Below are 13787 nucleotides of genomic sequence, written 5' to 3' on the forward strand. Positions count from 1 at the left end.
TACTTCACTGAGGGAATGGACAGTGTATAGCAGATCAATGGACTAGTCGCTAGTTCTCACCTCTAGGTCCTCAGTTCACAATAAGATAACAACAAGAGACCATAAAGGAGGATTCTATCAAATGGATGCTGTGCAGAAAGCCCTAGTTTTCATGTTTTTTTGTATAAACAACCCTTGAGATTGCAAGTCTTATGCTCAGTTCCACATCCTTTTTTTCCTCTCTGTAGTATTGATTGCTACACTGGCAGTTTTCAAAAGGGAAATAAACAACAAAAATGGAAAAAAACTACTGAGGAGCTATAATTACTAATGTCCATCTGAAACTCAACTATGTAGCACCACTTGCAGAGTCCATTGATCCCAGAAGTAATTTCAGCAAGACAAACTATCAAGATAACTTCTATTCAAACTTAGGCCCAGGCGTGTCACCTGTCCGCTGACAGTGCAGAGCAGTCTCATTTACCCAGGTAGATAGTGAGCTTTACAGCAATGGAAATCAGCATATTTCCATTCTTACTCAACAGTTGATTCTGAGGCAGCACAGTTCTGACTGCAAAGAGTGAATGTGTTCTCTTCATTAAGATGGTACATTACAGATAAGTTTCATCTTCCATATCCACAATTCCCCTTATTCCAGGGTGTGATAGGGACTGGTCGACTCATCGTTAGGCTGGCCCCTCCTGCTGGCCCTCTGGGGATTAGCTCATGAGGTCAACACCCCTTCCCACGTTGTACATCATCACTCTATATCGCTCTCCAGTCTCCAGCCCGTCTCTCACTCCAGGAACCACAGCGTCCTCTTTGTGGCTAGGCCCTTAAGCCAGGTCATTCAGCGTTCCCCCCTTCTGGGGTATGATCCTTCAAAGTCTCTGTCAGTCCGACAGTGACCCAGGCAGTCTTCCAGTGTCACTTCCACAGTGGTGAGTAGGAGAACCTGGGCCCACCCTGTTCTCCGGATTGCAGCCTAGGGACCCCATACAACACACAGCCTCACCAACCTTGCTGCTTACTCCTTGGGCTGCTTCCCACCCTGGGCACCCCTCCCTTCCTTGGGTTTGCTGGCCTCTCAGCTCCTCCTCCCAGGGAGCAATCCTGGTTACTGGTCTCTATGGTCCCCAAATATACCTCCCCTCTCGCAGAGAGAGACTGCAGACTAGCTCCCTCCCTTTACAGAAGCCTTGTCAGTTCCCTAACAGGTGAGATTCCCCTAATTAGGGCTGTCCTCTCAGCATTCAGCCTAATAGGTTAATTGGCACATCTGACATCCATTGACCCCTTCAGGGTGAGTATGGGTTGGACACCCCATTACACAAGCTCAGAAGTGAGGAATTCTCTTTCTGATTCCACTAGAGTTTTTAACCTCTCTTTCCATTTTGATGAAGCGGCCAACACAGTGTACAACAAGAGGTGATGGGATGGTGAGAGCTTTCCATTTTCCTTAAAAACACTATTTGATGTGAACTTGATCTTCATGACAAACATTTAATTTGGAAATAAAGGAAAGTCCCATATTTGATGGCACCTTCACCTCACAGAAAACAGCAAAAACATGACAATTACTAGGCTGTTTGTCAAAGAACTCAGCACATTCTTGAGGTTCAAGCACTAGGACTATTGTGTTTACTGTCTCAGGAGAGCTAATGTGGTTCACTGGACAGGGCTCTAGATTAGGATTCAGGAGATTTGGGTTCTATTTCTGACAGATTCATTGACTGAGTTTGGATAATGTTTAGCACAATGAGGTCTCTAGTATTAATCTTCTTAATTAATATTTATAGTAACCATTACACTGATGCAAAACTTTTCCTGTAACACCTAAGAAGTTCACTTTAACTCATTCATATGCAAAGTTATGGCTCTTGCCCCATGAATATACTTTAGAAAGACAGGTATAACCCTGCCATGGATACTTTTAATAGTAATTCATTTAAGATTTTAATCTTATCTGTCCTCTTAATTGACTTTCAATAAAATGTTAATCCTCATATCAAATCAATGCAGAACAATGTTGATTAATGAGTGATGGCTGTTGATTCCTCAGTAGGATCAGTCTCAACATCCTAGAATCTGCCATCAACCCTTTGAAATCAGTATTGTTCCAACATGGAATCCGTGGACTTTGATTCATTGTTGGAAGATGACACAACAAACATTAAATTGCAGAGAGGTTGAAAATCCTGTCCATGTTTGTTTATGACTTTTGCACACAAACAAAGCCACACACAAGACAGAAGATACTGTTACTGGAGGATGTTCCCGCTAGTAACTGAAGACTCTGACAGGTAAGGGCAATGCATAGCAAGTTCCTGGTTTATAGCATGAGTTTATGTTTAACTATTGGTGACTCTGACTAGGCAACTATCAGCAAAAGCTCAACCAGAATATCATCTGCGATGGGGTTATTAAAAAGCTTGTCATCCAGCAGTAAATTTACCATGAGACCAAGGAACCACTATCATATCACCCTTGTTTACACTGCAGTAGGATCACTCTTTCTGGTGACTCCCCCAAACTATACAATACCTGTTTTGCCTATTTTCCAGACAAAATGCCTTGTTCAATACTAATAACATTTAGAGTTTAACACTCCCTCACACAGGGGTTCCGTCTCAGAAATAAGCAGTTCCTTCTGCTCCATTTTTTTTTTTTTGGAGCACTATTTTATCTCAAGGCAATTTAACACACCTGAAGTGTCACTTCTCACCCACATTTGAAGGAATTGTTACAACAGATCTGCAAGCAGAGCAGTGAGACTTTATGCCACTATCTGACAAAAAAATTCAGACAAATATAACACCTACCATTGCCCCTAAATAGATAAAATCGTTGCTAAACAGTAGCTATCAACTGGATCTGTTGTCTTGCAATTCATTCCGCTTCAGGTACTGCCATCGTGGTATGCCTTGATTTATTTATTTCAAGTTCAAGAAGTGGCACATTTTGACACATTACTCAGAATTTAGGCAGACAGCTAGATATATTCATGAGATCATAACAGCCTTCCCTTTGAATCATAATGCAAATGCACAGGGTGTTCACAATGTGGCAATAGCACAATACGCTTAGAAGGAAAAAATACTTTTAGTGACAAGTTGGCTCAATTTTACAGAATGGATCAATGAGCCTCAAATCACTGTCAGACACTTATGTCCCTGTCCCTCCGCTTTTCTTCCCTCCCCTCCCCTATATCTAAGCACACAAAAGTCTACTTCAATTAAAAGAAAATTACAGCAGGAATAGCAGCAAGCACTGCGAGCTATGTATCTATTCTAACCCTCTGTTTTCACTTGGTAATGCCTTTCCAAAATTTTCATCTTTTGGAATGATATTTTCCATCCAGGCTTGGGCTTTGCCCAAAGGAGTTTTTATTTTACTTCTTTAAAAATATTTACATTGATTAGCCATTTTTAAGTTCATGTCAAATGGAGATAAAACCCTTTTTTTCTGAAATATATACTAGCGATGTTTGGGGTTTTTTTTTTAAACATATTACAGCTGAAACCACATAGATTTGAAAGTTGAAAATTGGCACTCTCTTTCTCTGGAAGCAATTGGATTTGACTAGGTTATCAACATTTGATAATTCTGGCTTTGAGTATGCATAATACATGGTTTTTGCTAGGTTTGTAACATGTGCTTCTAACAAAGGATATGCTTACTAGATGTGAAGGGCCTTGGCACATGCCACAAAGGTTGCTTAGATAAATTTGTCTTGTTGCAATATCCATGGAAGAACAGATACATTTTTTCAACAGCATTTCAACAGTTTTCTGAGCCATTGCTACTGCTGAAAAGCAACTCTGAAGCAACCCAGTAACAGGACTAGTTTTGTTGGATCAGATCAGTAGGCCTATCTAGTTTAGTATCCTGCCTCCAACAGTTCAATACCAGATATTCAGAAGACGGTGCAAAAAATTTCATAAAGACAATTATGTAATAATCTGACCATGGGAGAAGTATAATCCTAACCACAGGTCACTAATGGTTGTCTTGTGACTTGGAGCATAAGCCCTTATACATTTCTAGCCTCTCTTACATAACTGTATATGTTCTCATTAGTCATATAAATATCTAATCCTTGTTTCTTAATCCCACTAAACTCTTGGCCTCATTTGGAATTTCTACACAGGGATAAAAACCCCACAACACAGCTGCAGCTGGTCTGGCCTTGCAGGGCTTTGGCTGCAAGGTTAAAAAGAGCTATGTAGATGTTCTGCTCAGGGTGGAGCCCAAACTCTTGGACCTCCCACCCTTGCAGGGTCCCACACCTTAGACTCTAGCCCAAACCTGAATGCTATACAGCAATTTTTCAGCCTAAGAGCCCAAGTCCCGCAAGCCTGAGTCAGCTGAACTGGGCCAGCCAGGGTTTATCCTCGTGTAAATGTACTCCTAAGAGTCTTTGACTCAGCACCTGGGTACCCCACATGCTCTGCTTTGAACTCCATTTAAGGCATTTAGGTACAATTCTGCAAAGTGGTATAAGAAATTTGTGAAGGAAGTTAGCACCCTCAGCTCCCACTGATAAAAGGTTAGAATGCTCAGCATCTCTAGGAGTTCCTGAACACCCTGTAGGATCAAACCCTTAATGCATACTTAATATGGCTGAACATATGTTCCAAGCCAGACTGTACAGACAATGTAATTTTGCTGCACATTCCTCCTCAGCCAGTTTGTCCAGATGTACCTTCCCTAAATGCCAGGCTCTTATGGTCATTAACCTGTGTAATTAATGGTCTAAGAAAAAAATGCAGACTGTTATATTATTTGTGATATAGTATGTGATCCTGTAATTAGAGACTGCATAGTAATATATACACACGAGGTCAGAGTCAAGACTGCACGTGTAACTTTTACATTGGAATTTCCTCACCATTTATTTGCTTATTTCCACACCATTTGCTTATTTGTGCAATTTAAACATTGCAGAAATGTGATGTTTTACATTTAATAGAAGTATTGGTTTATTATTTTTTGTGAAGCCAGTTGGTTTTCTTACACTGCAATTTAAAAACAATGTATTCATAAAGGTGTGTGAAGAAATTATGTGTACATGCATTCATTGTATAAGGACCTTGATAAAGTTCACTAGTGTCCCTTAAGGCAAATTAGATGAACTCTCATTTAATAGCATTGATGATGGATGCAGTAAACAGCTTTAGGCCTGGGAACACATTCTATGGCTAGTAAAAACTATTAGTGAGGCAAAAAGCTCATTTACAGCTTTCAGATAGCCCTAGCTATCAGTCTATGCCATGTAAATGAGCAGAAAGAGGTTGTATGCTGGGATGCAGAGCATTCTGCAAAGAGTAAAAGGGATATACGTCTGATCAACTCTCTCCCTGGTGTGTACTTTAGTGCTGCTGTGAATGATGGGAATAGTTGGATCAGTTATCTAGTAATAACATTGTATTCCTTGGAGACTTGGGGGAGAAAACACCCATCAGTGTGAACAGTTGCCTTTCTTCACATTTAAAAAATTCAATATTATTTGCTCCAATGTAATTCTTCCCAGATCTGAATTACATAGAGTGAAATTCACCCCAGTGAAGAGGGATAACAAAAGGCCTATTTATCACTTATGTCTCTTTTAAGTCCTATTTTGAGCTGGCCCTCTGAACAGAGATGCATTTAATTGGATTGTTAAATAATTTATGGGTGAGTTCCATAGTCACAGGGGGATAAACTCTGGCCAATTCTAATAGCTACATGTGTAATCATGAGGATCAGTAAATCACTAAAAAAAGGAAAGTTGAACTAAATATAATAAATAAAAAAAGAACCAGGAAGCTACCGTCTTGTAAATCTGATATCAACTAAGACAAGTGGAGTTCAGCATTGTCATGCCAAAAAGGAAAGAAAAGACCTTTAAAAGATAGTCTAAAGTAAGCTGTCCTATCTAGGAGTGAAAACAATCTCGGTTATTTTGACAGTTTACTTTAAAATTACAGTTTCGTATCCCAAAACACAGAATTAGAGGGTCTGTTAATCAGGAATTAGCCAAGGCACTTGAACTAAGGCTGCTATTTGGGAGCTAGTTGTGATTAGGATTTAGAAGCATCATTAATAAAGATAATGAAGTGATAATAAAAAAGTGATTTAGAAAAGATGGGAGAGAGACAGCAGCAAAAGAGCAGACAGAAACTGGGAGAAATAAGATTATTTTTTATGTCCCACTGCAAAATCAGCAGTTATGTAGGCCATATATCACTAAACTTTCCAGCGCAGTCCCAGCAATGATATGTGTCTGTTCAATTCACACATCCCTAACTCCTGCTGGGAAGTAGTGAAATGGCAGCTATCATTAAGCAACATAAGCAGCATACACAACTTCAGGGACAATGACAGTTATTTTTGAGAGACTTCTAAAAAAGAATTTTAAAGTATATGTTTGCACTGAGAATTGTGTATTTAATTACATGACCACTACTGGGAGAGAGTGTAGGAGACAGGTTGGAACACTGCCCTAGGCTTACCAGGAAGCTGGGGAACTGTTGCAGAGTTGTCTGAACATTCTTTTGTTTTTTAAATTGCAGGTTTTTGTACTTCCAGTTCAGGGCAAGCAGCAGCAGAGGGCACTAGACCAGTGGTTCCCCAACTTGTTCCATCACTTGTGCAGGGAAAGACCCCGGCAGGCCGGGCCGGTTTGTTTACCTGCTGCATCCGCAGGTTCGGCCGATTGCAGCTTGCAGCTCCAGGCTGCTGGAAGCAGCGCGGGCCGAGGGACGTAATGGCCACCACTTCCAGCAGCTCCCATTGGTCTGGAGCAGTGAACCGCAGCCACTGGGAACCATGATCGGCCGAATCTGCAGACGCAGCAGGTAAACAAACCGGCCTGGCTCACCAGAGGCTTTCCCTTCACAAGCAGCAGAACAAGTTTGGGAACCATTGCACTAGACTGACTCCTCCCAGCACCAATCTCTCCATAGGTCTCTCTCTGACCTTGTGGTTGTCATCCAGCAAGGGAAGGGCCCAGTCAGAAGGAAATACACAGATGGGCCAGGTGAATTTCTAGGCCCCTCTTCATCAGCAGTGAAAAGACAAATCAAAACGCTGCTCAATGCCAAGTATATTTTATTTTTCTTATTTTACCCTCTTTCCCCCCCACACTTCAGAAACCAATTCATATTTCTTCCACTTAATATGTGTGTCTTGTTTCCATGTAGCAAAAACTGGTCTTGGCTCTTGGGGAACACAAGTTTTGCTTAATTTGTAGCAACAACATCCATGATGTCAGCACAGCCCAGGGAAAAGGCCTGTAGTGGCTATCTCTGCTATTATAACTACTTGCTACTTAGAACTAAACGAGCTGAAGTGATGAGACATGTGTTTTTGGTGCTGAATCTTTAGGTTTCATCCTGATAGGCATGGTGCCTGTGCAGCCTTTTGCAACGAAGAGGGGAGGGACTTTAAAAACAAAATATTTCTGAAAGTTTTCTATAGCAGCTATACTGTAGTGTCAACACACTTGGCAATTTTTTTAGAAACCAAAGGATTCACAATTAAATTATACAAATTTTACAGGAAGGCAAACTTTGGGCCCAGTCTGCTTAGATGTTCCCTTTTTGACTGAATTTTCAGCTACACACTGAAAGATTCCTTCCCTTATTGTTTCTTTCATAGTAGCATAATGGTACCCGCCACTTTCCTTTTGCAATGACAGGTCATTTTGAAAGCCTGCCCATCCTGCCTGCATTTGATATTCTTGACACCAGATGCACATATATTTTAGCAGAATTTCTACAAGGGCTGTTGGAAAGAGAGAGAGAGTAACCTGACAGGAAGAGAATGCTGTTGCTAGAAACATTTCAAGGCACTCCCCTGGGTGTTGAAAATCTGTCACAATGCCACATGAAATCTACACATGCTGCTACAGCAGCCAGTAAAAACAGAAAATGGAGAAAGGGGAAATATGAAGAACCACCTGGAGGAGAAGCACAAAGTTTATCCAAGCCCAAAAGACAATCTAACATTTATCCAAGAATGTGATTATCTTTTCTGTTATTAAATGCGTTACTGTATATCAGGATAAATAATTAGCAGAGAAAATATTTTGAAATAACAAATATGCTGTTTGACTTCACGTTACATATACTGTAGTGATGAAACAGTGGAAGCAATAAAGCAATATCTATGGATACTGAGCAATAAGGATTGGAAGACAAGGTACAATAATGTACTTCAAAATATTGTAAACTAATTAGTAATATACAAATAACTAAAAATATATTTTAAAAATAAAATTGTTTGGGTTTTTTTTTTATTGTTATCAACAAATTCCATCTCAAAGCACTTTAAAAACAAACAAAATTCATTTCACCCATGCCTGAACTGCTGCTGCCTCTGGGGTGCAATGCAGTGCTTGTCTTAACAGTGCACAGTAAAGCTGTACAATAGTTAAGGACAAGAAATGAAGAATATCATATCTATAAAAACTTAGGGGGAATTTAGGTAGGCAGAATGAAAATGACCCAAAATTAAATTTGTCCCAGCCACTAAAATTACTCTTACCCTTGGTTCATTAAAGGCCACATGTGATCAGAGCCTTCTGCCTAACAAAAACGACTGCACCTGCAGCGGCACAGTCCTTCCTAGAACTGTGCTAGATTATTGGTTTAATTTGACACAGAGGAGAAAATATCTAACTCAAAGGAAACAGTGGCACCACAACCCTTTCTACAGCCGCCTCAGTTTTCTTGGAAGTCTCCTGTCCACATACTCACAAAAGCCAACATAGATTATTAATCTCTTCAATATATTTTGATAAATCGTATTCAAAGAACCTCACCAAACCCCTCCAGCTCAGAACAAATATATTCTCTTTTTCCTACCAACAACATTACTTTTTCCAACGCTGTCTCAGCTCTACATCTCTAACAATCATTGCAGCCAATTTCATATTTTAGTCCTCTGCTTCATACTGTTTTAGGATTTTTTTCTCTCTTCCCCTTTAAGAAATTATGGCACTTTATGCTTTTGACATATTGTTCAATACTTCAGGAGAGTCCTGCCAGGAAATAAATCCAGAGCTGTTTTCATGACAGCAAATTACATGCCAAAGTGTGACATTTAAATGCTGAATTTTAATGGCTTGTCAGCAGAAGTGAAATGTATTTAAAAAAATTAATACATGAGAGAACAATGTGTCTGTCTATAAAATAATTCTGTTCATCGTAGACAAGGATGGTAAATACAGTGTCAAACTTATTCTATTTCTCAAAGCATATCTTCATGGAGTGAGAAAGAACCTTTTATGAGTAGGGAGATAAAATTCTCCTCTCCCAGCCGTACTGTGAATCTCTCCTGCATGGTCTGTAATCACACTGGTTGTGAAGCTCCCCTTGACATCAATTTTAATGAGAGTTCAATGTGCAGAGAAATACACAGAAGGCAGTAAAGAGCAACATGCAGACAGAAAGGGAGAAGTTTGCCCTGCATCTCTCATAAGCAGGCAGGGCTGTCACATATTTAATACCTACTAATTTATTTGGACTATATGTGATCATTTGATCAGACAGTTATTCCAGACTGTGGAAATTAAAACCTTTTCTTAAATCAAAGACATAATCAACCAAACCTGTTCATAAACACCCATACAAAACAGTTCAGCCAGGCTGTTACCTGCCCACATCAACTATTTCCACTGACATCGTTTTCTTTTCCTGTGTCCCCCAATGACAGAGTACTAACATTACTGCCGATGATTGTAAAATAATAAGTTGCTATTTAACTTGAGTTGCAAACAGTGTACACAGAATTTTCCTCTCATGCTGCTTGTACATTGATATAGAATCATAGGACTGGAAGGGACCTCGAGAGGTCATCTAGTCCAGACCCCTGCACTCACGGCAGGACTAAGTATTATCTAGACCATCCTTGACAGGTGTTTGTCTAACCTGCTCTTAAAAATATCCAGTGATAGAGACTCCACAACTTCCCTGGGCAATTTCTTCCAGTGCTTAACCACCCTGAGAGTTAGGAAGTTTTTCCTAATGTCCAACCTAAACCATCCTTGGTACAACTTAAGCCCGTTGCTTCTTGTCCTATCCTCAGAGGTTAAGGAAAATAATTTTTTCTTCCTCCTCTTTGTAACAACCTTTTATATACTTAAAAACTGTTATCATGTCCCCTCTCAGTCTTCTGTTCTCCAGACTAAACAAACCCAATGTTTTCAATCTTCCCTCATAAGTCATGTTTTCTAGACCTTTAATCATTTTTGTTGCTCTTTTCTGGACTTTCCCCAATTTGTCCACATCCTTCCTGAAACGTGGCGCCCAGAACTGGACACAATACTCTAGCTGAGGCCTAATCAGCGTAGAGTAGAGTGAAAGAATTACTTCTCGTATCTTGCTCACAACACTCCTGCTAATACATCCCAGAATGCTGTTCGCTTTTTGTTTTGCAACAGTGTAACATTGTTGACTCACATTTAGCTTATGGTCCACTATGACCCCTAGATCCCTTTCTGCAGTACTCCTTCCTAAGCAGTCATTTCCCATTTTGTATGTGTGGAACTGATTGTTCCTTCCTAAATGGAGTACTTTGCATTTGTCCTTATTGAATTTCATCCTATTTTCTTCAGACTCCAGTTTGTCAAGATCATTTTGAATTTTAATCCTATCCTCCAAAGGTCTTGCAAACCCTCCCAGATATATATACAGATTTATAACTCCCTATATATACAGGGTTAGTCTTGATTTATATGCCCATGATCTAGAAAAGAGGATGACTGTATGCAGATGGAGTAAATTTATTTAGGTTAAACAAGATTAGACAACACTGTGAAGAACCTCAGAGGGTCCTCAGAGAATTAGATGAATGGGCAGCATGGCAACAGATGGAATTATCTGTTGACAAATGCAAGGTAATGCACATTCAAAGAAATAATTTAAACTATGCATACACATTGCTGGGTCCTAAATAAACTGTAGTCACTCTGGAAAAAACAAAACAAAACAACTCAATGAAAATTGCTGCCTAGTCTGTGGCCGTGGTCAGTAAAGCAAACAAAAGGCTTGAATGTATAAGAAATGGGATCAAAATAATACTAAAAATATTCTAATGTCTATGGGCTACCCTCACCTTAAATACTGTGTCAGTTCTGATCACTTTAGTTTAGAAAGCAGAAAAAGAAGAGGTTCAGGGTCCGGCAATCAGAGTGACTAAAGGCGTGGAACAACTCACTTCAGTAAGCGGGCTTGGAAGAATTAGATTTTTTTCAGTAAATGTCAGTAAACGTTTATTTCACCACCATATAAATAAAAAACAATGAAAAGTAAATTGCCATTGATAATAACTGAAATTTACAGACAGGCAAAGTAAGAAAAATGCTGCTTGAGAACCTATTAGAGTTTAACTTAAGGATATTTACTTTATATATTTTGACATATGATGTTGACAATTTCTGTTTTAATGATTATAAAATTTCAACTTTTTGAAACTGTGTCTAAAGTCATTAAATAATTATTGTCTGATCCCCACTGTTATCTATTTCCTCCTCTGCCTCCTCCACCCCAGTAATTTCTGCAACTGAGAAAAAGTAAATCTCTGCAAATTGGGAGGTAATGTTTAAAACTCATAATTTTATGCAACTATAAAAGTTTAAATTGATAAAAATAGAAACAAATGCATAAAAATAAACCTCAATATTATCCGCTGAAATGATAAAAACATTGAATTCTGCCAAGCCTACTTATAAGGAGAGATTGAAACTACTGAGATGGTTTATATTAGAGAAATGAACAAATCAGAGGGGATGTACAATAGTGTACATTAGTGACAGATACAAGGCAAATCAAGAGCACAGGAAATGGCATTATATGCTTCCGTACAGTACCTCACGAACGCATTTCTATCAAGGGAGCATCTCATTTTAGTCACCAAGCCTGTTCAACCCTTCTCCTTTCTACTGAGACTGAGCGGCACCAGTTATAAGGGTGTGTTTTGTATTATTACTATGGTAACACCTGGAGGCCCCAGTCAGAGATCAGAACCCACTGTCCTATGCAGTTTACATAATTCAAAGAGTGTCCTAGCACAATAAAGCTTATAATCCAAGTGAGAAATCAGAAACAGGAGAATGCAACAAACAGATGTGATGAAGGACAAAGTGAAATGTCTATGTTCAATAGAAACTAAACTAAGACCCTAATTTACTTCACGTAGACCAAACCACATTACAATTCAACTGACTTTTGATAACCTGCACTATCAGCAAGATGAAAGGCTTGAAATCATATCAACCCCTAAAACATTCAGCCCTCCATGAAGCATTTTCTTCATCTCCATCCCTCCTTTTTTTGCTTTAAACATCTCTGCTGATTAATTCTATTTAGTTATAGAATCAAGGTTTTTATCAGTGCAGGCCCTCCATCAAGTAGTTCCATTCTACCAGCCTTCCCACTGCTACTCTGGTAACATCAACACCACTCCTGAGTCAACTAGAAAGGGTTTAAGCTCGTAAAAACCTCTCCCCCCACCTCCTCCCAGCCCCCCTGCAAACACACATATAGTGGCTGGATGTGCTACTTCCACTACTTCACATCTGGCCCAGAGAACCTGAGTAAGAAATTATGGGACCTAAATTCACCATTAAACAGCCATCCACTCTGAGATGGCTTGAAATTACATTTTCCCAGGATTTAGAGTTTAAAACTTACAGACTTATGCCACCAAGCAGTTAGCTAATTTACTAGCAAAATACCACTAATTCTTCTTTGAAAAAGTATGTTAAAACGTGTATTACATAATTAGGCATGTTAAATTTCTGCTTTGCTTTATACTGCAAGCTTTCTAGTTACGAACAGTGCATGGAAAATCCTAATTAGAATAATGTCTATTTTTTTTTCTAGCATTCAAACTGCAAACCATGTTCCAGTGTCACTGGTGAAACCTGCTATTTGAAAAGTACAACTACTGGAGAGAAGTGTTGAAGGCAACAACGTCTAATTAAAGCAGCAGTGACCTGACAGAAATGTCTTTTCTACAAACCTCAACCTCAGCATTATTTAGAGAACCTTTCTAACCTAACACATATGAAGGCAATTCAGCTGTTAAAATGAAAGATTGTCAATACAGTGACATTAGAAAGCACTTTTCATGTTCTTTACCTAAACACGATTACACATTTTTAGTGTTAGAAAGGTAATATCAAGATATCACACAGACAGAATCCATGGCAAAGGTGATAAGGCTGCTCTATGGGATTTTCACTATTAAAATTCACAAGTTGTCAATTTTCTCCTGAACTTTTCAGTGGGAACCTGTTCTAAAAGCTCATATGTGACATACTCATTTTCTTTCACAAAGTCCTTTAGAATGTGGACAAACTACCACATAGGACATTGGCAGAGTGGTTTGGGGTACTTTCCTTTCCTGCCTAGAACCACAAGTTCAAACTCATATAGAGTCAACTCATCATGTCAGGTAGATATACAGTAACTTGTATGAAACTCTATTTAAGAGTCTTTTCGTTCATAGATCTGCTGTCCCTGGTCATTAAAGAGACCACTTCCCTTTTCATAAGAGTGCATCTAAAATGTCCCCTCCATCCCAGACTTGGAAGTATCTCAACAATGCTATATGTGCTGTTTAAAACGTGTGAATTTCTCCACTATCCTTCAAGATGAAAAGTGCTAAATAAAATATTATTAGAAGTAGTGCAATGTCACAGTCTAAATGGACAGGAATATGTCAAAAGCAGCAGAGAATCCTGTGGCACCTTATAGACTAACAGACGTTTAGGAGCGTGAGCTTTCGTGGGTGAATATCCACTTCGTCAGACGCAGGTA

The 13787-nt window shown here is 39.2% G+C and overlaps 1 protein-coding gene and 1 long non-coding RNA gene across 4 annotated transcripts in view; one reads left to right on the forward strand and one right to left on the reverse strand.

The window, feature by feature from the left end:
• PTPRN2 (protein tyrosine phosphatase receptor type N2) overlaps positions 1–13787 on the reverse strand; it is a 1143575-nt gene that overhangs the window by 760537 nt on the left and 369251 nt on the right. The window lies entirely within an intron of this gene.
• LOC142046303 (uncharacterized) lies at positions 737–8240 on the forward strand. Its single transcript, XR_012655179.1, has 2 exons — positions 737–920; positions 7661–8240. It is a non-coding gene; the product is annotated as an uncharacterized LOC142046303 (long non-coding RNA).

This window comes from Chelonoidis abingdonii, chromosome 2 (genome assembly GCF_003597395.2).
Source record: "Chelonoidis abingdonii isolate Lonesome George chromosome 2, CheloAbing_2.0, whole genome shotgun sequence".
Lineage (NCBI taxonomy): Eukaryota > Metazoa > Chordata > Testudines > Testudinidae > Chelonoidis > Chelonoidis abingdonii.